The 23,634-nt window shown below is 36.8% G+C and overlaps 1 long non-coding RNA gene across 1 annotated transcript in view; it reads right to left on the reverse strand.

Moving 5' to 3' along the window:
* Positions 1-23,634, reverse strand: part of LOC127543545 (uncharacterized) — a 592,679-nt gene that overhangs the window by 201,797 nt on the left and 367,248 nt on the right. The window contains exon 2 of the long non-coding RNA XR_007949253.1: positions 6,486-6,583. This is a non-coding gene — a long non-coding RNA (uncharacterized LOC127543545). The remainder of the gene's footprint in view (positions 1-6,485; positions 6,584-23,634) is intronic.

Consider the following 23,634-nt stretch of genomic DNA (forward strand, 5'->3'; position numbering starts at 1 on the left):
GGGTATATTCTTTTAGAATTTATGTAGACTCCTGGAAGTCAGTGTCCATTTTAGTTTTGTCTTTATAACTTGCCATAGTATAGAGAATATAGAGAAGCAGGGAGTAGGGTTATAATATGTGTTTATTGATGGACTATCATATTAATTGATCAGTTGCATAGGACTGTAAAGTTGAAGCTGAGATCCACAAGAAATACAAAGATAATACATTCTATTAGGAATAAAGAACAATTCTATGGGCTCTATAGCTTATTTGGACTTTCTAAAGTTGCAAATGCACTAAAGAATTGGTCAATTTTGTGTAAATTACATTAGTTTTTATGTCTAGGTCATGAATTCATTCATTCATCTACTTAAATTTTTTTCTTTTAGTTCCAAAGTTTCTCTCTCCTCTCTTTACCCGAAGTCAAGAAAAACAAAACCCATTGCAAATATGTATCATTGTGCCAAATAAATTTCCAAATTGATGAAAAAAGGAAAGAATAAAGAAAAGAAAAGAAAGTAATGTTTCAACTATATTTTGAGTCTATCAGCTATCTGGAGATGGTATGTTTCATCATGAAACTTTTAAAATTTTGGTTTTGTGTAAATCATTGTGTAGATCAGAGTCAGTAGCACTATCTTTACAATATTGACATTGTATTGATTATTCTCTTGGTTCTGCTCACTTCACTTTGCATCAGTTTATAGAGGACTTCTCAGCTTTTTTTCTGAAACTATCCTTTTCATTTTTTTATTATGCAATAGTATTTCAACACATTTATATTTTATAACTTTTCATATGCCATAACATATGTCATTTCCCAATCAATGGGCATCCCCTCAGTTTCTAATTCTTTAATGCTACAAAAAGAGCTACTATAAATATTTCTGTACATGTGGGTCTTTTTTCTCTTTGTTTTTTTTTTTTGGGGGGGGAGCACAAACTAAGTATTATTGGGTCAAAGAGTATTCCTAGTTTAATAGTTTTGGGGTATAGAAATATATACTTAAACCAAGAAGTTAGGAAGATAAGTCAATAGAATTGTATAAGCAGAAAATGAGCAATCCATTCTTGAAATGTGATAGAAAACATTCGTACGCTAGGCAAAGACTTCATCTAAATAAGATAAGGTCATTTTTCAATTCTGGGATCATAGAATTTTGTGATCTTTTGTTAAATAAAAATCTTTTTTGAAGTAGGAATACTCTAAACAAGAGATTCTTAATCTGTTTTGTGTGTGTCATGGATTCCTTTGCCAGTTTGGTGAATTCAATGATGTCTCCCAGTATTTTTAAGAGGATAAAACAAAATATATGAAATTATAAAGGAAATAAATTATATCAAAGAGCAGCTAGTCAAATACATATACATACATATATATATATTATTAAAAAAGTTCAATAACTCCTGTTAAGAAATCCTACTCTAAATTGTCATAATCATTCATTCTTCAGCATAAATGAGTTTCTAAATTCCTTTTCTCAGAACAGGTCTTTTTATGGTTAAAGGACAATTGGGCAGGTAGATCACAGCTTGGTGAAAACACAAGACATCCCGTATTGAGTTGAAATTAGTGGAGAACTGAATTCAAGTTGGAGATAAGAGGAGTGATTGAATTAAAACTTAACCATCAAGACTGCAGAAACTTGGCCCTATATATCTATATAAACATGGTCACATTCTGTCACACCTGGAACATAAGGATAATGTGAGTGAATTAGGGCTTTAGCTAAAGAGCTAGTTGAAATCATTGTAAATGACCTGCTTGCCCCTCAACCCCCAGGCTGCTAGCTGATTCAACATCATCCCTACCTGCTAGTCCAATCCCAGTGCTGGGACTGTGGGGGTTGAGATAGAAGAATCTTTTTAGGACACACTCATTATTATCAGCTGAGCCCTATCATCTTTGTGATTGGTCCTACTCTGATCCTGATTATCCCTAGATAATTAAGTTCCTTTTTTCCTCAGATAGTATTTTATTTTTCCAACTACATGTAAAGATAGTTTTCACCATTCATTTCTGTAAGATTTTGAGTTCCAGATTTTCTTTGTTTCCTTGCTCCTTTGCCTCCCTTCTCAAGACAGCAAGCAATCTGATATAGAAAATACATCTACAATCATTTAAAACATATTTCCATATTCAGGTAACTGAGTTCTTGCTGTTCTTTCCAGCAAGATGACATTGCTGATTTGTCTGCTAGTTCTTCAGTGACTCCTTCCAACTGGTATCCCTAACTATCCCAGTGGAGAATCTTTCTGCTTCTTTCCCTTCATGATGAGGTTCCTATACCTACATCCTACTCATCTGTTTATGGTCAACAACTTCCTGGACCTCTGCTGATTGGCTGGCCCATCCTCGATTGGATAGATAACTGGGAGCTGGGGATTGAAAAATGATCCATGTGTCCTACTAGTACTCTTATGCACTGATCTCCAGAATTCAGGCTAGTCTTGAGAGCCACATCCCCATTTGCTTCTTCTTAGAATAACTTATCCTTGGTCTTGATCTCAATATTTCGATTCTTACTTTTAATTTATTTCTTTTATATTTGATGAGGAATAATAATAAAAGAATACATATATATGTATGTATGCATGTTTGTATGCTTAGTAGTAATAGCAGCAACAATGGCAGCAGCATTTATATAATGTTTTAAAATTTTTGCAGTGTTTTATTTTATCTATACAAAAACTCTACAAGGCATTTACTATTATTATTCCTGTTTTATAAATAAGAAAACTGAGGTTGAAAGAAATTAAGTAGTTTGCCAGGGGAACACAACTATTAAGTATCTGAAACAAGATTTGAACTTGTCTTCCTGATTTCAAGTCATAACCAAGACTGAGTACTTCACTAACATCAGAACCTTGATTCTGACAATCAAATAGTTGAAATCTTCTGGGTTTGAGTTTGATTCTATCTCCTGGGATCTACTCATATGAATATATAAGTCCAAAGAGTTTACAGGGACACGGAACAAAGTAGAAAGACCTCTTAATTCAAAAGCCCTGGCTCTGTCATCTCTGCTACTTAATAGCTGCTGATCGAATCACTCTGGACCTCAGTTTTCTTCATCTATAAATTGATATTATAGTCCCTGCTAATTCTAATTCATGGAATCACAAGCAGTGCTGGGGTATGATGGCTGCCATGTCCTCTACTCATTTCTCTTGTTCTCATAATGAATGCTCTCTACCATTCCCCCTCCTGAAAGAAGCTGAGAGTTCTAAATTCCTTCTTCCCTTTTTCTGGAGTCAATGTAATTCTTATATGAAATATATATAATTATATGAATAATCCAATTTCTCTGGGCCTACTTTCTCAAGTCTTTTTCTTCTACAATTTCCTCTACAATTCTAACTGAATGAAGTAACCTAAATATTCTATGTGAAATACAGCCTTCAGCCCTCATTTCCTGCTCCACTCCCTGGCTTCATATGGTGAGCTGAGCCTTTTTGAGATGCTGCAGGGGGACTGAAATGGCCCACAATGCACTTGGGTGGGCCAATTGTAAAATAATCTCTGTTTCTATATTTTCCGTTTTTTCTTTTTTTTTTTTTCTAAATTGCCTATTGCTATAACACCTCATGTCATGGGGACAGCTTCCTCTTAGATCCCAGCTGGTTATCAATTTATGGCCTGAAACCTGATGACTGATAGCCCTTATAACTTTTCTCTTTGCTAGTGGACCTGAAGGTGCTATTTTCTCTAATGCTGTAAGTAGTTTATTAAAAGCCAAAAGGACAGAGCTCAGAGCTGAAGACCAAATTCAATCTTACTGACCAGGTCCAGATGTCTTTAATACAGGCCTGAGGGAATTCATCTTTTATTATTAGTGTTACCTTTTTTTTTTTTTTAAGATTGTTGAGTTCATTTTTTAAAAAAACATCCTTTGCCCATGTACCCTTGGGCAGTAAACACACTAACTGTAGCTGTAATTAAAATACTTTAAAAAGCACCAACATTACTGAGAAAATATCCAAGACAGGAGGGAGGGAAAAGAGAGATCCAATTTGTTCTGTTTGGTCCTGGAAGACAGAACTAGGAACCACTGGAGAAAGTTAAAAGAAGGCCAATTTGAGAAAAAAACAAAAACAAAAACAACCTAACATTTAGAGTTTTCAAAACTTTAATGGACAGCCTTTTTTTTTTCTTTTTTGATTTTTCAATGCAACTTTATTTGCATAATCCCAAAAGTATACAGAATATATGTATTAATTATAAGTTAGCACAAGACTACTTCCAGATTCCTGGCAAGCATCAGTCTGTGTGCCTATCACAATTCAAGATTTTTGTTTGTTTGTTTAGGGAATGTTACTACCTGGTAAGGGATATTGAGAGGGAAAAGTGGTCCTAAGCTTCAACCAGAAGAAGTACCATTTTCTAAGAAGCAAAATATTCTTCTATACTCTCTGGGCTTGGGTAAGCTTCAGCTGGCTTTGGGTTAGATTAAGCTTGTCTAGATCTTTAAATATTATTTTTTTTAGATGGCAAGCAGTCCAATACATCAAACTTATTACTTAAGGAAAAGTTTTCTTTCACTTGAAGTATTCATTTGGAAGCTGTATAACTGCCACACAAGGGAAACTAATAGATCCATAATTTTGTGGAGATTGGACTAGATGATTTCAGGGACTATTACAATATTGAGGTGTGTGATTTTGCATTTAAAGCAAATATTCAATGAATGAATATGGCTTGTCATCTCAGGTAACATTTTTACTTATCAGTGATTATCCCTCTTGAAATTGGGGGTGAGCTTTAAATGTCCCCTGTCAGGAAGCAGAAGCTTGGAGATACTTCCCATGTGCTCCAGAGTCTCTTTCACTCTGGCAGAATCAATTTTCTGTCACATGAAGCTTGTTTCTTGTTATTTAGCTGTGGGCAGTTGTCCACTAAATGGCTTTCAACCAACCCATCCCAGGGCTTGCTACTGGGATTTCAATTATATTGACTCTTTGTGGGGTTTTCTTGGCAAAGAGACTGGAGTGGTTTGCAATTTCCTTCTCCAGCTCATTTTACAGATGAGGAAACTGAGGCAAACAGGGTAAGTGACTTGGTCAAAGTCATATAGCTAGTCAGTGTCATTCTTGGTTCCAAACCCAAAGCTCTATCCATTGAGCCATTTAACTACTTATCCCAGAGCCACCTATTTCCAAATACCAAATTCCTGAAGGTTAAAATTTCCCTAAACACCAAAGCTGAACCATTGTTGCTGCACCTTATCCCTCCCCACCTAAGACATACTCAAACAAAATTGTCCACCCAAAAAAAATTCAGTCAAAATGATCATTGCAGGAATCACACAGTATCAAGAGGGAAAGAAGTAGATATGTGGTGGGGCGTTGTTTGTGGAAATACAGGAGGACCTTGAATTTGGTGATAATGATAGAGTATTTGTTTATACTGAAATAACCAATCTCTTAACTTCTCTTACAGGTCGCAGCCTTTAACTTTGTATATGAGGCTTAAGACTGTCCAGCACTAGGCAGGTAGCCAATGACATCTCCCCCAAGAGACACCATCCTGAGTTGCTAATCCAATATGGCTCCACTTCTCAGGTCTAATTTCCAAACACAAAGTCTATGTCCCCTGAAGCCCTAGATTACCCCTATTATTCCCATAAGACCACACAAGAAGTAAGCCGCAGGGATCATTTAAAAGAGCCAGAAAATGTTAGACAACTTTCCTTTGAGTGACAGATTACCCCAAAGCATCTCACTTCCTAGAAGTTCTGGTAAAAATGCTAGTTCTCTCAGCAATAACCTTTAAGCTACACAATTTCTCCTGACAGACTCATGAATGGAACCAATAGCACTTCAGGTCAGATTTGGTCTGATTCCTTTTCAGTCATGGAAAGCTGGCCTTCCTTTCCCACTAGTTTGTCTATCATGAATGGCTTCCTTTGAGCCGTAGGGGTAAAAAGCAACTGGTTCATCTGTCAAAAGATTCAGAATCTGCTTTTGGCAGAGCAATAGTTTTCATCAGCAAGTGACCTTAAGGTAACATTTACATTATAGAAGACACCATTCTGGCTGGAAGGCCGAAGTCCCATCTCTGGGCCTGCCTGGCAGAATGAGACAGCAAAACTAATAAAGTGTGGATTTTATTAACAGCTTCATCTTTTATCTTTCCCACATCCTCCCCTCTTTGAATTTCACATTTGTGTGTAACACGTCAGCTGCTCATCTGTCATTCACAAATAAATAGAACTCATTCCCTTAGAATCACTCAGGAAAACCAGACACACGTAACTGCTAGTTAGAGAAGAAAGTAAATGGCATTGAAGAAACACCATGTCTCTGAAGTTTAGGTGCTTCTTCTCTGAATGAAGAATCTCCCATGATTTGTTTCATCTCTTGTTCCTAAGTTGAATAAAATCCCAAATCTTCAGAGATCTCTTTCATTAATTTTTAAAGAGAATCTTTAATACAAATTGTTATTTCTGGGGTGGCAAACACAAGGCAATGAGAGAAGTGGTCTTGGCAAGAGCCTACTCACAATTAGTGCTTTGTTACACGTGGTTTTCTGGTTTCTGGAAGAGGTCTTGCCATAAATTTCTGTGTAGTCCAGTTCAAGCCAAGTTCCAGGAGACTACCCTATAAAGACAGAGAAAGTCAGAGCCCATAGGTCCAAAGGATGATGTGTGAGTTCACACTTCACAAATATATTTTTCTTTCTATTTTCTGCTATCAAATCATAGATTGTGTCTGTAGAGGCAAAGCATTTAAATTAAAACAATAGGATATAAAATTAGTTTTAGCCCCTCATTTGAATTCGAAATCAACCAGAGGAAATTTCACTCAAAGACCATAATGAAAGTAATCAGTTGAATTAAACACAATCAATTTTTACTCTTTAATTGGTGAGTGCTCCCATTTAGCCAGTGTAACCATTACCTATGGAAATATGGAATGATTTAATGCAGAGTGGTAGATCTGGAATCACGAAGACAGGAAATCTCAACTTTACATACCAGATGTGTGATTATGATTAAGTCACATTTCATTTCTGAAACTCAGTTATTATCCTTATCCATACAATGGGGATAAAAATACTCTCAGTACCCATTCTACACAGTGGTTTTGAGAATGGATTATGTATGCAAAGAGCTTTTTAAGTTAATACTCTTTTTAAAAAGTCAGTTTTTATCACGTATTATTTTTTAAACACTAGTTTAATTGACTGAAGTAATTATTTATTTTGAAACAATCATTTACATTATGCAATACAAATGCTATTCAAATCAATTGGCTGGCCATTTAAAAATAAGTAAACAAACACATCTAGTTGTTTGAATTTAGCCATGTGTTTTCTGGAAAGAATTTGGCTGTGTAGATACCATCACTTTTTCCAAATTTTAATCCACAGTTTTGGAAAACCTTATATACTTCCGTGGCCCATTACCATTCTTAACAGACTTTGGACCCCTAAGGTTGCTTTAAGCAAAGGGTGCAATTTCAGCCATCTAAATAAGTAAATAAATGGGGGAGAAAATCCATGTTAATTGCAGCAATTTGCAGTACTTTCAGATTCTTAATTAAGAAATAAAATAGGATCCATTATCTAAGCCAGCTTTATATGACACACATATATCAGCATTATGACCAGAGAAAGAGGCCCAAAGTCACCCCTATAAATGGCTACATAGACCAATCAGTGGGACATTATTGCCAAAGAGCTATAAGAAATAGCCAGCAAAATGTGCATTATCCATAAACTCTCCTTGCCTATGGACTATATTGTAATTTTAATTGAAGGAGTGGCAGGAAAGCCAGCCTACTCTAGTATAATTTCTTTACTATGTGCAAGTTCTGTAAGAAGCATTTTATTCCTTTAAATTAACTTTATCTCCTCCTAAATATGTAAATATGTGATGAAGATATATATATTTGGAAGTTCTCTCCAATGATACATGTTACAAGCCATTCATACCTACCTATGCTCTCAGATTACTTTTTAATTAATTAATTAATTTTGATACACATTGTTTTATGAATCATGAAAGAAAAATCAGAAGAAAAGGGAAAAACCATGGGAGAGAAAAAAAAACACAGAAAAAAGAAGTGAACATAGTATGTACTGATTTACATTCAATCTTCATAGTTCTTTTTTTCTGAATGCAGATGGCATTTTCCATCCAAAATCTATTTAGATTGCCTTGGATCACTTAACTAGTGAGAAGAACTAAGCCTTTCATAATTGTACTAGATGTTGGTTCTGCTTGTTTTGCTCAGAATCACTTCATGTAAATCTTTCCAGGTCTTTCTATAATCAGATTGTTCATTATTTTTTTTATAGAACAATAATATTCCATTATCTTCAGCCTTTCTTGTTCAGCCATTCCCCAAGTAATGGGAATATACTCATTTTCCAATTCTTTAGCGTCACAAAAAAAAACAACTGCTTTTTTGTTTTTGCACATATGAATTCTTTTTTCTCCTTTAAGATTTCCTTGGGATACAGACCCAGTAATAGCCCTGCTGGGTCAAAGGGTAGTACAGTTTTATAGTCTTTTGGGCATAGATCCAAATGGTTTTCCAGAATGGTTGGATCATTTCACAACTCTACCAATAATGCATCAGTGTCCCAGTCTTCCCACATCCCCTCCAACATTTATCATTATCTTTTCCTGTCATTTTAGCCAAGCTGAAAGGTATGAGGTGGAGTTGTTTTAATGTGCATTTCTCTAATCAATAGTGACTTAGAACATTTTTATATGACTATAGATGGCTTTAATTTTATCATCTGAAAATTGCCTTTTCATATCCTTTGACCATTATTAATTGGAGAATGACTTGTATTCTTATGAATTTGACACAATTCTTTATATATTTTAGAAATGAGACCTTTATCAGAAACACTGGCTATAAATTTTTTTCCCAACTTTGTACTTTCCTTTTAATATTATTTCTGCTGATTTTTTTGTGCAAAATCTTTTTAATTTAATGTAATTAAAGTTGTCCATTTTATCTTTCATAATATACTCTAGTTCTTCTTGGTTATAATTTCCTCCCTTCTCCAAAGATCTGATAGATAAATTATCCCTTGTTGTCCTAATTTATTTATGATAGCACCCTTTATTCCCAAATCATATATCCATTTTGATCTTATTTTGGTATGGAGTGTGAGAAGTAGGTTTATGTTAAATTTCCGACATATTGCTTTCTAATTTTCCCAGAAATTTTTGTGAAATAATGAATTCTTCTTCCAGGAAATGGAGTTTGGCGGTGGTGGGGGGGGGGGGAAGGGGAGAGGGCTGTGAGTCTCAGATTCTTAACCAACCAAACTGATCTTTCCACAATAAGAGACAAAAAAAAGTTCTTGAGAGAAGAGATAGGATCTTCTTCACCATTGTATTTCTCCTACCAAATTTTTTCCACCTAATAGCCATTTATATCCTCTCCCACTTCTATCCTCTTCCACTTAGCTCTCAAAAGAATCTTCTTTTGCACACTTATGGAACAGGATACTTCTGTACTCAATAAGTTCCCATAGCTTCCTTGGAAATCTGATACCAATCTATCTCAGCCACTCAAAGATACTTTGAATGCTTATGCTTCTCAGAACACAGATACACAATGAAACTGACCCAATGATCAAATACTTATGATGCTGATCTCTAATATTTCATATGCAATCTCTTCCCACCCAACTCTTTTTTGCACACTACTCATCTCTCTCAGAGGAATAATCCTAAAGCATAATACTCTGATCTTGAAACTTCTCTGATCTAAAATCTTCAGTGATAGCCCATGGTCTACCAAGTAAAGTCCCAAACTTGGAAGTCTCTCCATTTAATATCTTCCAAAATCTTGACCCTAGAAATCATGGCATTACATGTTTAACATATATTGAATTACTTGTAGTCTAAGAGAGGAGATGCGTAGAAGAGAGGAGAAAAAACTGGAACACTAGGTTTTGCAAGAGTGAATGTTGAAAACTATTTTTGTATATATTTTTAAAATAAAAAGCTACTATTAAAAATTCATGACATTTTTGAGTTGAAAGGGATATCACAAGCCATCTAAATCAATATCTTTGTTTTGAAAAAATTTAGTCCAGAGAGCAAAGTGATAATGTATGTGTGTATTTGCATGGATATGTGTGTGTACCTATTCTGTGTATGTATAAATATTATAGTAATTTTATATTATGCGCATATATAGCACTATTCTATATGTATTAGCATATATATCCCTTGCATATATCATATATAGTATATGTGTACATAGAAACACACACATACATATTAGATTGGTTATTGTAATTGATTCATCTTTCTCTATCTTTGGACCATCCCCATTGCTCAAGATATTTCAATATTTAAGGATGAATTTGGGCACTCATTCTATTGATACAAATTGCAACCTCCTTGAGTTTCAGCAGTTGATCTCAGAGAGCATATATGTGTGTATGTATATATATGTGTATATTTATATATATATATACATATATATATATAATATACCCACACATATATATTCTCACAGATATATGATTATATAATATACATAAATATACATGAAGTATGAGTACATTATTTTCAGGGTATGTGTAAAAATAAATATACATATGAATTGTGAATTAATGTACTATATATAAATACATGAATATGCTTATATGTGTATATACAGATATACATATGCTAATAGTTTGTGTGAATATATAAATAAAATATGAACACACACATATATACATGCATGATGTATGTACGTGCACATATCCACACATATATGAAAATCATGTGGTCCTTGACAAAGCTAGGACTACAACCCATTTTTTCTTAGTGTTCAAGTCAGAGCTTTTTCTTCCCAAAATGTCTACCTTACTTTCTTCTACTTCTCAACATGAACCTCTACTTATCTACTAACCATTGTCCCCTAAACATACCTTAAACATTTCCTGATTCCAGCTGAGCAATAAACACTTGCTGATTAATTAATAAGAAATAAACTCCAGGGTCTCCTTCCTAGGCTCTCAGCAGGGTGCTGAACACCATAGTCCTGTCTTCTGTGAATTGAATCCTAAGCCTTAGGTATCAACCTTAAGGGAACTAATTTCATTGCTTCCTACTTGCAAAGTGAAAGAAATGATCTATTTTCTCATTATGCAGTCAGCCTAATTAATTATAATAATCCTTTGCTGTTCCTATGCCTTCATACTTTTTTCAAAGCACTTTCATTCCCACTTGTAGCTACTCCCATGAAAAGATAAGGGCTGATTATTTCCATTTTGTTGGTGGGAATTGAGCCTGAGATGTGTTAAAGGACTTGCTCAAGATCATATAGCAAATCTGTGGAAGATCTAGGCCATTCTTGGCTCTTGGTCCTAACTCTTTCTACTATCCCCAAATATTCACATGACCAAACTTCTAGAATTTCCTTCTCCAGAGACCTTTATTCTAAAATTTTGCTTCAACCAATGGTTTGTTCTTTTTCTCTTTTCTTTCTCTCTCCAACTTTCTCCCTCCCTCCTTCCTTCCCTCCCTCCTCTCTCCCTTCCTTTCTCTCCCCACTTTCTCTTTCTCTGTTTCTCTGTCTTTCTCCTCTTTTTCTCTCTGACTCTCTCTCCCTGTCTTTCTCAATCTCTCTCTCCATCTTCTCTGTCTCTGTCTCTCTCTTCCTCTCTCTGTCTCTGTCTCTCTGTCTCTCTCTCCCCCTTTCTCTTTCTCTGTCTCTGTCTTTCTCTTTATCCATGTCTCTCTGTCTCTCTCTCCTTCTCTTTTTCTCTCTTTCTTTCTCTGTCTCTCTCCCTCCCTCCCTCTTTTTTCTGTGTCTTTGTCTCTCTGTCTCTCTCTCTCTCTGTTTCTGTCTTTCTCTCTGTCTCTTTCTTTCTCTCCCTGTCTCTCTCTCCTTCTCTGTCTTTTTGTCTCTCCCTCCTTCCTCCCTTTCTTCTTTCCCTCCCTCCCTTCTTTTTTCTCTCTGTCTCTCTCTGTGTGTGTCTCTGTCTCTCTCTCCTTTCCCCTTTTCTCCTCCTTACCTTCCTTCCTCCCTCTCTCCCTCCTTCTCTCTCTCTCTCTCTTTCCTTCTTCCTTCTCTCCTTCTCCTATCATTGGTTTCCCTGGTAAGCATTCCCTGTCCTTCCTGAATGATGGATGACACCATTTGGTTTTCTTCTGGTTCCCTTTGCTTGAATTTCCACTCAACCATACCACCCCCAGAGCAGCATTATTCTGCTGTAATGTCTCCTGCCAATATCCTTTAAAAGTCATTCTTGTTCCTCTCCTTGGGACTTCCTGAGAGGTTGTACTTCCCAGCTAATGAAGTGCCTCAGATGGAAGGCCCTGCTTCCTGCAAGATAGCCCCTAAGTTCTCAGGATTCTGCTAGGGGGAAACAGGAAAGAGAGAGCCATGTCCTCATGCTCAAGGGTCAGCTAAGGCACCTGGCATCATTTAGGACAGGTGATCTCTTCCTGCATAACACATAAGTAAAAGTGTTTGCTGAACTCAGTGAGCACAATTGCTTCTGTATCTAGGTTTGTTATTGTGATTGATTCACCTCCCTGCTCAAGTCACTCCTATTTCCCAATAGAGATATTTCAATAATGTAAAGATGACTTTAGACATTCATTCAACTCATACTGATTGCAACCCCCTTTGAATCTCAGTAGTTGGTCCTGTGACATATAAATGCTACATAAGCAAACCAAGCACTAAGTATTTGGTACTTAGCAGGATAGTTCTCTTAAGACAGATACACTATCTACTTCTATATATTTGAAGCCTTTTAAGTTTGAAAAGTCACCGATTGAAAAACATTGGTAGAGCCTTCAACAATCATGGATGGTGGTGCAGGAATGTAGGTATAGTATCATTAAAATGACTCCATCAGAGCTATTTCATCATGGATTTTCCTCAGATGGCCAGTGGGATTCATTTAGAGAAATGGAGACAGATTGGTACCCACAGCCTAGATTAAGTGCCCGTCCCCACAAATAGTTTCTCACATTTCTCTAATTGTTAGTACAACTAAAATGATTTTGCATCTATTTTGTCTAAAGGGCAAAGAACCAGGATGATCTGAGTTCAAATGCAGTGTGTCTAATTGTGTGACATCAGGCAAATCATTTAACTCCCACATACCTCAGTTCCTTATCTATAAAATGGGAAAACACTGGAGAAGAAATGGCACGTGACTACAGTATCTTTGCCAATAAAACCCCAAACAGTAAGGTTCCATGCAGTCATATAGAGTTGGACACAATGAACAACAACAGCGATATATATTTACTTATCTATATATATAGAAATGAGTTCTAGTATAAACTTCTTGAAGGCAAGACCTGTTTGTTTGTTTTTTTGTTTTTTTTTCTTTTTGTGTATAGAAAACAAGTATAGTGCCTGACACATTGTAAGTACTTAACAAATACTTACTGAAATGAATTGAATGAATTGACTTAAGGATATTTTTCTTGAGACCTGTTAATCTTCAGCAAGTTAGTAAACTAGGTGAAGTTTTTTTTTTTTAATTTTTAAAAACATATGCAGAGATAGTTTTCAACATTCACCCTTATAAAAACCTTGTGTTCCAAAATTTTTTTTCTCCCTCCCTTCCCTTTATCCCTTCCCCTAGATGACAAGTAATCCAATATATTTTAAACATGTACAATTCTTCTATACATATTTCCTTAATTATCAGGCTGCACAAGAAAAATCAAATCAAAAAGACTAAAGAAAGAAAACAAAATGCAAGCAAATAACAACAAAAAAGTGAAATTCTATGTTGTGATCTATACTCAGTCCCCACAATCCTCTGAGTGCAGATGGCTCTCTCCATCACAAGATCAGTGGAACTGATCATAAAGTTGGTTTTAAAGGACCTTCTATTCTTCCTTTCATTCTTTCCACGTCTTAGAAACCCAGTTTGTCTGAAGCTTCTTACTGAGGCATCTGAGTAACCCTCATATTTAAGGAAAACATGTTATAAACAAAGATCTTTGTAGTCGCCCCTCTCCAATCACATCAGTCTTGATACTAGAAATCCCTTTGCCTAGAATGAGACATTTCATTGTGTCATTATGGATACTACTAAAACTACAAATTTCCCTAGGAGAAATTATAAGTGGTTCAACTCATTCATTTATATTAAGGTGTATATGACTATCATAGTTATTCTTTGGTGCAGAAACCTTTCATAGTTTCCTCATTGCCTGAAGTATTAAATCTAAACTCTTAATCGTGGGAATTCAGAGTCTTCCAGAATCCAGTCCAAACTTATGCTTCCAGGATTGGGTTCCAACATTCCTGTAAAATGGCTGTAGAAGTTGTTTTTGAATTTAATATCCCTCATAAGTCACCATTTCATCTTTGTTTTTCCTAATTTTTAGTAAGGGGGAATCTCTAAGCTCCTGAGATAGCCTATTTAATTTCTGAATAGCAGTAGAATTATTAGGAATTCTTTTCTTATGGGATCAAAATAACCTTTTCATTCATTGATCTTACAGAAGTTTTGACTTTTAAAGTGAAGATGAACAAGCCTGATTCCTTTTCCACAGGGCAGCCTTTCAAATATTTGAAGAAAGCAATCCCCAATTGATCACTAAGTATTTATTAAGCTCATTATGTGCCAGATACTATGTAAATGATGAAGAAACAAATTAAGAGCAAAAACAGTCCCTACCCTCAAGGAGCTTACATTCTGAAGGGGGAGAGAGCATGCACATAAATAAACACACAAAAAGGACATACAAATTGATATTATAGTTTACTAAATCCTTTTTCAAAGAAACTGCTATCTATCCATGTCTCTCCTACTTTTTATTTCTGATGCTGATTTTTTGAAACCAACGAAAAGATTTTACATTTATCTCTATTACCTTTCACTTTATTAGATTTGACAAACTTCTACAATGTTAAGATCATTTTGAATCCTACACATCCTTTCTCTAAGTTATTTCTAAGATATGTATTAAATCTATAAATGCATCTTTTGCTAAGCATATTGTCTATAACTTTATTGAAATCAATGAGAAAAATGTTAAACAGCACAGAACCATGTACAGGTGCTTGGACCACTCTAGTGGAGGCTTATGTTGTCAACATTGATTCCTTGATGGCCAATTTTTGGGTCTAACCATTCAGTAAGTTCCAAATCAACTTAATTTTACTATCACCTAAGATAGAACTTTATCATCTTTTCCACAAAAAAAATCCTAATAGATGTTGTTGAATTCTTTGCTAAACTAAAGGCAATCGTATGGGCAACATCCTCTCTTCTTTTAGGCCAAGAACCTTTCCCTCTAATAAGTCAACAACCCCTGGTAGTTGACATTATCTGTTTGTAATTAAGACATTATTAAGATATTTTGAAAATTATTAATTCATTTATTTATTTTTCAATTGCTGCATCCATTTATATCAACTACCTTTTTAACAGGATGTTCTACTGGAACCAAGAATTGAAGTCAAGCTCACTAACCTGTAATTTCCTAACTATTCTCTTCTCTCTTTTAAAGATTAGGACATTTGCTCTTCTCCAAGCCTGCAGTAGTACCCCTCTCATTCTTCCCGAATTCATTTGATGACCTCCTCTCATTCTTCAAAGTCTAATTCACATAACACCTCTTCCAGGAAGCCTTCCCTAATCATTCTAGTTAGTAACAATTGTCAACCTCAAACCTCATGTTATCATTTTCTAATGCACTTATATGATATTTTGTGTTCACAGTGCATTAGTATTTTAATGCCCTACTTAAGAGCAGGGACTGTCTCCTGTCCACATGTTATTTATCCCTTTGTCACAATGTGGTTAGTAAATAATTCTCACTCAATAAGTCTTTGCTATATTGTATTTCAAACTCTGAATTAACTAGCTATTTTACAAAAAAGATTCACAGGAATTTGTTGTTGTTGTTCAATCCTGGGTGACTCTCCTTGGCTCCATTTTGGATTTTCTTGGCAAAGATACAAAAGTAGTTTGCCATTTCTTTCTCCAATTCATTTTACAGATGAGAAAATGGAGGTAAACATGATTAAGTGACTTGTCTAGGGTCACATAGCTAGTAAATGTGTGAAGCTAAACTGGAACTCAGGAAGATGAATGTTCTTGACTCCAGGCCATCCACTTTATCCACGGAACATTCTAGCTTCCTTCATTGGAATAGCTATAGTTTACTTTTATTCTGAGAGCGAAAAAAACAGGAGAGAATGAGAGAGAGAGAGAGAGAGAGAGAGAGAGAGAGAGAGAGAGAGAGAGAGAGAGAGAGAGAGAGAGAGAGAGAGAGAATGAGAATGGGATAAGGGAGAGGCAGGGAAGGAGAGAGGATAGGAGGGAGGGAGAGAAGGAAGGAAAGGAGGGAGGAAGGAAAGAAGGGAAGGAGAGAGAGGGAAGGAAGGAAGGGAAGAAGAGAGAGGGAAGGAGAGAGGAAGGGAGGAGGGGAGATGGAGGCAGGGAGGGAGGGAAGGAGGAGGGAGATAGAAAAAGAATGGTTTTTTAAAATTATTATTCACATTTGCCCCAAGTAGTGGATGGTTAGACTATATTAAAGGATTCTATAGGTATCCCTTCATGACCTGAGAGAATTAAGATCTTTTTATAAAGAATTAAGAGTCCCTGTCAGGCCCTGAACTCTTAGACTAAATGTTAAATACTTAAATAATGAATTATGTGCAAGGCATTTTGCATTTATGGAAAAGATATCACTAAGTTTAGAAAAGATACAATCCCTGTCCTCAAGATTCTGAAAGATCATGAAGTAAGGAGTGTTGATGTTAGACTTCCTAAGAGGATCCATTACTCGGGCCTCTGAGGACCTTTTGTTCTGGGAAAAGAAGTGTTTCCACAAGTCCCTTCTAACCTGACTCCATCACTTGACCCCCTCAGCCCCCAGCGCTGTTAGACATTCTTCCTCAAGCTAAAGAGTGCCATATATTTAGTGTTTTCCTTCAAAATCTCTGGCACTTCAATCTCTTCCTTTCCGAGTTCTTCCAGGTCCAGCTGAAGTGCCATCTTTCAGGTCTCCTCAGACCACTTCAGTCCTATAGCCCTCAATCACAGTTTGTACCATCTGTTTTGTTCCCCTTCATGTACTGTTTTGTATTTCAGTTGTTAAAATGGCTGAGATGCCCTTCTTGTTTCTATAAGACACCTTGGGAGCTCTGGAGCTGGCTTCCAGCCATCACTGAGGGGACTGAACCAAAAGCTGACAGAACGGCTGCTGAGCTGGAGAGGCTGATGAGTCAGTTGATGCACAAAAAGGATCAGGGCTCTCCTTCCCACAACTGACTTCTTGGTGTTGGCTCCGCCTGGAGACTCCAGGTGGCATGATGTAGTGCTAGCGAAGGCCAGGTGCTTCTCAGAGATCTTGTTATACAGTTTAATTGTTCTGTTTGTGTATGTCTTCTTTCCCCGATGAGATTGTGCAAAATCTCCAAATGACTGCCAGAGAGAGGGGGAAAGGACCTGGGAGAAACTATTCCTCAGAGAATTTCGAACAAGGGAAATTCAATTAGGCACGGAGTGTCCCTCTTAAAAAAGACAGAATTTGAATGGGGTAGAATCTGATTCTGGAGAGGGAAGAGGGAGAAAAATGAGTGAAGAAAGACTACAATGGGCATGGTGAATTTGTGGGAGGGAGAAGGGACCTGTCCTACTAAAGTAGATAGGGTTAGAGAGAAAAATGATGTCAGTTAAAGTTTGAATGGTGATTGTGGAGGGCCCTGAAAAACACGTTCTAATGTCTTTAATCTCATGCCAGCCCTAGTAGTCATCTCTTTTCTCTACCCATCAAACTCAGTCTCCTCTATGAGTCTCCTTTAAAAGCCTTCTGCGTCTGGCTGCCCCTCACACATTAAATCCTCCAGCTACCAGCCCATGGATGTTGGCAAGGGCATTAAGAAATCCTCTTTCCTCTTCACCCCTCCTTTAACACCCAAGAGTTGCCTGCCCAGCTATGGCATCCAGCCGCCCCATTCCCTCATGCCAGCAGGCCCCAGGACAGCAGGCTGGAAGCCATGATAGTTTTTTATAGACCTGGCCAGAGGAGAGAGGAAGGTAGATTGTGCTCTGGATCACAGTCTTGGAGACCTTCTCCCTATCCTCAAAACAGCCCCGGGTTAGAGAAAAGGTTTTCATCTCCCCATCAAGTCCAGCTTTTCCTGGGCTTTCCAACCCCCTCCCCACTTTGCTTCCCTATTCTCCTGGTTCCTTTTTAACCCTTCCCCCAATCCTCCTTTGGGCGACTGCCTGCACTGTGCTGCAGACTCTGACATAATCTGCCTAGAGCTTGGCTGCTTTTGGTACACCCTTTTGGCACCATAGACCTGAATGCTAAATCCAGATATGGGGGTGGGGTGGCTGTGAAATCAGTTTAATTCAGTGCTTTTCCTTTCTTTTCCCTGGTGCACATATATGAGGTTGGAAGCAGAGCTGTCTTCCCCACTTAGCATAACCTCTAAATATCCCTTATTAGAATCTGGTACAGCTCTTTTGCTAAAATTCTCTCTCTCTCTCTCTTTCTTTCTCTCTCTCTCTCTCTCTCTCTCTCTCTCTTCTCTCTCTCTCTCTCTCTCTTTCTCTTTCTCTCTCTCTCTCTCTCTTCCCCCCTCTCTTTTCTCTCTCTCTCTCTCCCTCTCTCTCTTTACCCCCTTCTCTTTACCCCCTTCTCTCTCTCTCTCTTTCCCTCTCTCTCTTTCCCCCCTCTCTCTTTCCCCCTCTCTCTTTCCCCCCCTCTCTCTTTCTCCCTCTCTCCCTTTCTCCCTCTCTTCTTCTCTCCCTCTCTCCCTACCTCTTTCTTTTTTTCCTCCCCCTCTGCCTCCCCCCCTAACTCTCACTCTGTGTTCCTTTCTGCCTGTGATGCAGCAGTGGTGGGAAGAGGTCAATCTATCTGTCAAAGACAGGCTTGGCCAAGCTCAGCTACCTCTCTCCCGCTGCTGGCAATTATCTGGAGGTTGGCATAGGGCCCAGAAACCTGCAGCTTGAGCTGCCCCTGCGGCTCAGGGCTTGCTCCTCCACACCAGCCTCCTCAGAGGCTCACTTGGTGCCTTGCCCAGGAAATGACAGCCCGAAAAGGTCACAAGCACTCTAGCAAAGATAGACTGCTCGGCAAGTTTAATTGACATTGGGCGGCTTTGCAAATGTCCCTCCAGACATCCCAGTATTTAACAGATGCAAGCAAAGAGCAGCAAGAAATAGATTTAAAACGCAAAACAAAATGCCCCTTTCCATTTCTTCCCACAAAAAAAAGGGGAAAAAAAGGGTACAGCTTTTCAAACCATCCTCTTTAATGGGCTATGGTCAATTTACAAGCCTATTATGTGCTCACCATTCACCTTCCAGTTGAATAGCACTTTATCCTCTCCAAATTATTTTCACATCCATGATCCCCATTTGATCTTCAGATATTCATGGAGCTGAAAAGGACCTTAGAGATCATCTCATCAAGTCATTCATTTTACATATGAGAAGACTGAGGCCCAGAGAAACTAATCAACTTTCCCATTTCACAAACCATGTTAGTGACAGAACCAAGTGTAGAACACAGGCCTTCAGGCCCCCAGGCTAAATGTCCTGATGGTGGTGGTAGAGGCTGTTTTCTCCTTCCCCTGAACTATTTTGCCTTACAATTCTGTGAAGGGAGGAGGGCAGACATTATTTTCCTTATTTTATAGATAAAGAAGCAGAGACAAGGAGAAATGAATCGGCCCCTTCATCTTTTTCAGTCATCTTATGCATTGCTTCTTTCCTAACTCTCTGGCCTAGTCACCATGGCCTCCCTGCTGTTCCTCACACAGGGATCTTCTATCACCCTATCTTTGCTTTTGTATTGACCGTCTCCTTTACCTAAAATACTTTCTTTCCCCAATTTCATCTTTTGGAATCTCTGATCATTTTTAGTAATCACTTTAAGGGGGTGAAAGTGAAAAAGGCAGGAAGCTTGTCCTGATTGTCTGTGTTGCTCCTCCCACTTTAGCCCATCCCATGATTTCTATTGCCCCTTCGCCTAGAACCACTTTGTATTTTTCATTTAGTATGTGCCCTATAATTTTTTCCTTGTTAGAATTTAAGCTTTTTAAGGTCAGAGACTTGCTTTGTCTTTATATTCTCACTGCTAACACAGGAAGCATTTAATGAATGCTGTTTTGTCAGCTGATAGTGGCAGAGCTAGGACTGGAAGAACCTAATTCTTGGTCCATAATACTTCTCAGTGCGTACAGAGAAAAGCTCTCCATCAATATCCAAATCTAGGTGTACAAGGAGAGGCAAGTATAGCCTCCTAAATATAAATGAGACTCAGAACCTACTCATAACCATGAAGTCTGGTTTCTTAGACAATTTTACATACATACAAATATTCATTGGGCAATTTTCCATATTCTCAGTCCCTTTTTTTCAACCGAAAAGACCAGAAATTGCCTCAGAAATAACCCAGCTTTGTGTACCTGGATAAGTCACTTAAAACTTTTTCTCCTATTTCTTCTTCCGTATGCATATAATAATAGTATTTATCTTACAAGATTGTTATGAGGATCAAATGAGTGAACATATGTAAAAAGTGCTTTGCAAATCTTTAAGTGCTATCTATTATTATTATTAATAATAATAGTGTAATAGAAAAAAGATAGAAAAAAATAACCTTGCTGTCCTCAAGGAGCTTGCAAAATTACAGATGCATGGCAAATAATAGAAAATGATTAAAGGGTGGAGCATTAAGATGAAAATGTTTGGATTTTTGATGCAATGCCCCAAATCTTCTAAATATGTCAACATTTCTTGTATAAATGGAATCACGAGCCTCTGCAAAGTATTTCAAAGAAAGAGATATACTACTAAAATTCAAGGCATGAATAATATTATGACAGAATAGTGAATACTTAATTGTTTTGATCTCTTCTTTGGCCTCATAGAATTGGCAGCTCTTTTTACTGTACTGAAAGACCTTTGAGAATTGCTTTCCTAGATTATGGATTCTGTTATTTTGTGGATCAAACCATGTCAACTATATGTAGAATAAAAAAAAAAAACAAAAATAAAATTTCCTTTCAAACTACTATAACAAAGCATTTCAGAGTATGGGCCACAAAAGCATCATATTGTTGTCCAGTCATTTCATTTATGTCCAAATCTTTGTGACCTCATTTGGAGTTTTCTTGGTAAAGATAGTGGAGTGGCTTTCTATTTTCTATTTTCTTCTCCAGCTCATTTTACAGATAAGGAAACTGAGGCAGAGTTAAGTGAATAACTTAGTTAATAGCTAATTGTCACATAGTTAATATCTAAGGTCAGATTTTAACTCCAAATCCAGCACTCTATCCACTGCACCAGCTAGCTTCCCTGTCTTATATCAAAAAAGCATAGACATCCTACTCGGATTTTGGACAGTTACAATCATCTTGATTATAGTATCCTCAAACCTAGAAATGAGAAAACTAACAAAAGTCTCTGACTAGAAAGAAAAAGAGTTGTTTCCAAGCTTTAATCTGTCAAAGAGATTTTGAACTACTCTTTGACCGTCATGATAGAGCTTATCATCTTGATATTTTATATAAAATTAAGGTTATGATTCAATAAATTTGATTGTCTGGTTTTTCTTGGTTCTCAATCTCATTTAAGATGATAAAGAACCCCAAATTAGAAACAGTGAAAGGGGTTTGATATACTATGTAGGTTATGGGGATACAGATGAAACATACTTAAATGACAGCTGAGAGGCAACTATTCCAGTAACTATAAAAGTACAATTGTTTCGGGCCACTTAATTCACTGACAAATAGATCTACATACTCCAATAGTTGCCAAAGAGCATTGCATGGCAGCAGAAAACAAAATAATTGATGTTCATCAATAATGATGATTGCTGAATAATAAAAGAAGATTGTAGTACTAGACTTATTCCTTAAGGAAACCACTGATAAGAAGAAAGGCCCCATATGTGCCATAATAGCTACAGGGGCAAATTTTGTGACAGCAAAAAATTGGAAACAAAGTAGAGCTCTATTGATTGAGGAAGCAAATTGTGATGTATATGTATAAAGAAATATCCTCTGCTGTAATAAATGATGAATTCATAAGATGTGAAAAGATTATATGATCTGATGATCTGATGCAGATCAGTATAACCAGGAAAATAATGTACACAATGTCTATAATAATGTAAATGGAAAGAACAACTACAAAACAATGAAAAGTGAATGTTGCTAAATTACAACGAACAAACAGAACATTAGAGAAAAAATATGAAAACCTCCTTCTCTTATACTCCTTTGTAGAAGCAAATGGGCAATGGATATAGTACACTATATATTCTTTTAGACTTTTGTTGTATTAATAAATTTTACTGATTTCCCTTTCCCCCTTTTTCTTTTTTTTCCCCTTAAAATATTAATTTTTGTATGAGAGGATGTTCTGAGATAGTGAAAGAAAAAAGATGCTAGGAGAAATTCTTGTGACATAAACAAAAGCTTCAATAAAAATTTATTCTTATGAAGAAAAAGTATGGGGCAGCTAGATGGTGCAATGGATAGAGTACCAGCTCAAGAGGACCTGAATTCCAAGCTGAATTCCAACACTTCCTATCTGTGTGAGCTTGGGCAAGTCATTTAATGCCAATTGCCAGAAAGAAAGAAAGAAAGAAAGAAAGAAAGAAAGAAAGGAAGGAAGGAAGGAAGGAAGGAAGGAAGGAAGGAAGGAAGGAAGGAAGGAAGGAAGGAAGGAAGGAAGGAAGGAAGGAAGGAAGGAAGGAAAGGATTACAAGTTTGGCATACTTTGTATAAGAAGGGAAAATACAATTCATTTTAGCTATAATATCACCAACATTATTTATCTTTATAAAGTGTTCCAGTACTTAAAGATAAGCTTTGATTCTCAAGAAAATTTACTTGTGAGAAACACATCCTTTTGGAGCACGCTTTATAAACAGGAAAAACATTGGATTTGCTATCAGGAATGTCCTGAGTTCAAAGATCAATTAAGACAATTATTGCCTGGTAAAGTACCTTAATCTCTCAAAGTCTGAGTTTTCTTCTGAGGAAAGTGCTATGAAAATGATGAAGTACTATAGAAATTAGTTGCTATTGTAATAAAAGGAAATTCATCCTTCTTTAATAACATTCTTCCCCAATTAAGTCTGCACTCTATATCTTTGTATCCATATCCTCAGGCAAATAAGACATATCTCCTTTGGTCTATATAGAGGTATGGGAACTTCATGTGGTGCCTCACACTGAGGCACTGATGCTTAGGAATATATAAATACTCTAAAATGAGGCACAATTTCCACCCCTGTTCTGACTTCAGATTACCACAAAGATATATGGATCAAGAATAAAAGTATGAGGCTGATATAGAGTATTCAATATTTTCAAAGATTCCAGCAACACTGTATTTTGAGGGTTAATAAGTTAATAACTACTCTCTAAGAGATTAGGAAAAAACCTCAAGGTTTTTGAGCAAAATGAGAATCTTTAGCTTGCACATGGCTTGCCAAAATGGGGATGGTATAAGGACTGTGTTTCCAATAGAATTGTGAAAACAAAAACAAAGGAATTATTTGGTTTCTGATTTTCTTTTATTCCTTTATTGAGAGCTTGACATTTCCTAATGCTTCAGGTAGATATAGAAATTGAGAAAATTGTGAAATTTATATGTGGCACCATCGGCTTCCTTTCTGTGGATCTCTTTGCCCCTTTCCAATTCCCCTCCCTCACACAGT

The sequence above is a fragment of the Antechinus flavipes genome, chromosome 1 (genome assembly GCF_016432865.1).
Source record: "Antechinus flavipes isolate AdamAnt ecotype Samford, QLD, Australia chromosome 1, AdamAnt_v2, whole genome shotgun sequence".
Classification (NCBI taxonomy): domain Eukaryota; kingdom Metazoa; phylum Chordata; class Mammalia; order Dasyuromorphia; family Dasyuridae; genus Antechinus; species Antechinus flavipes.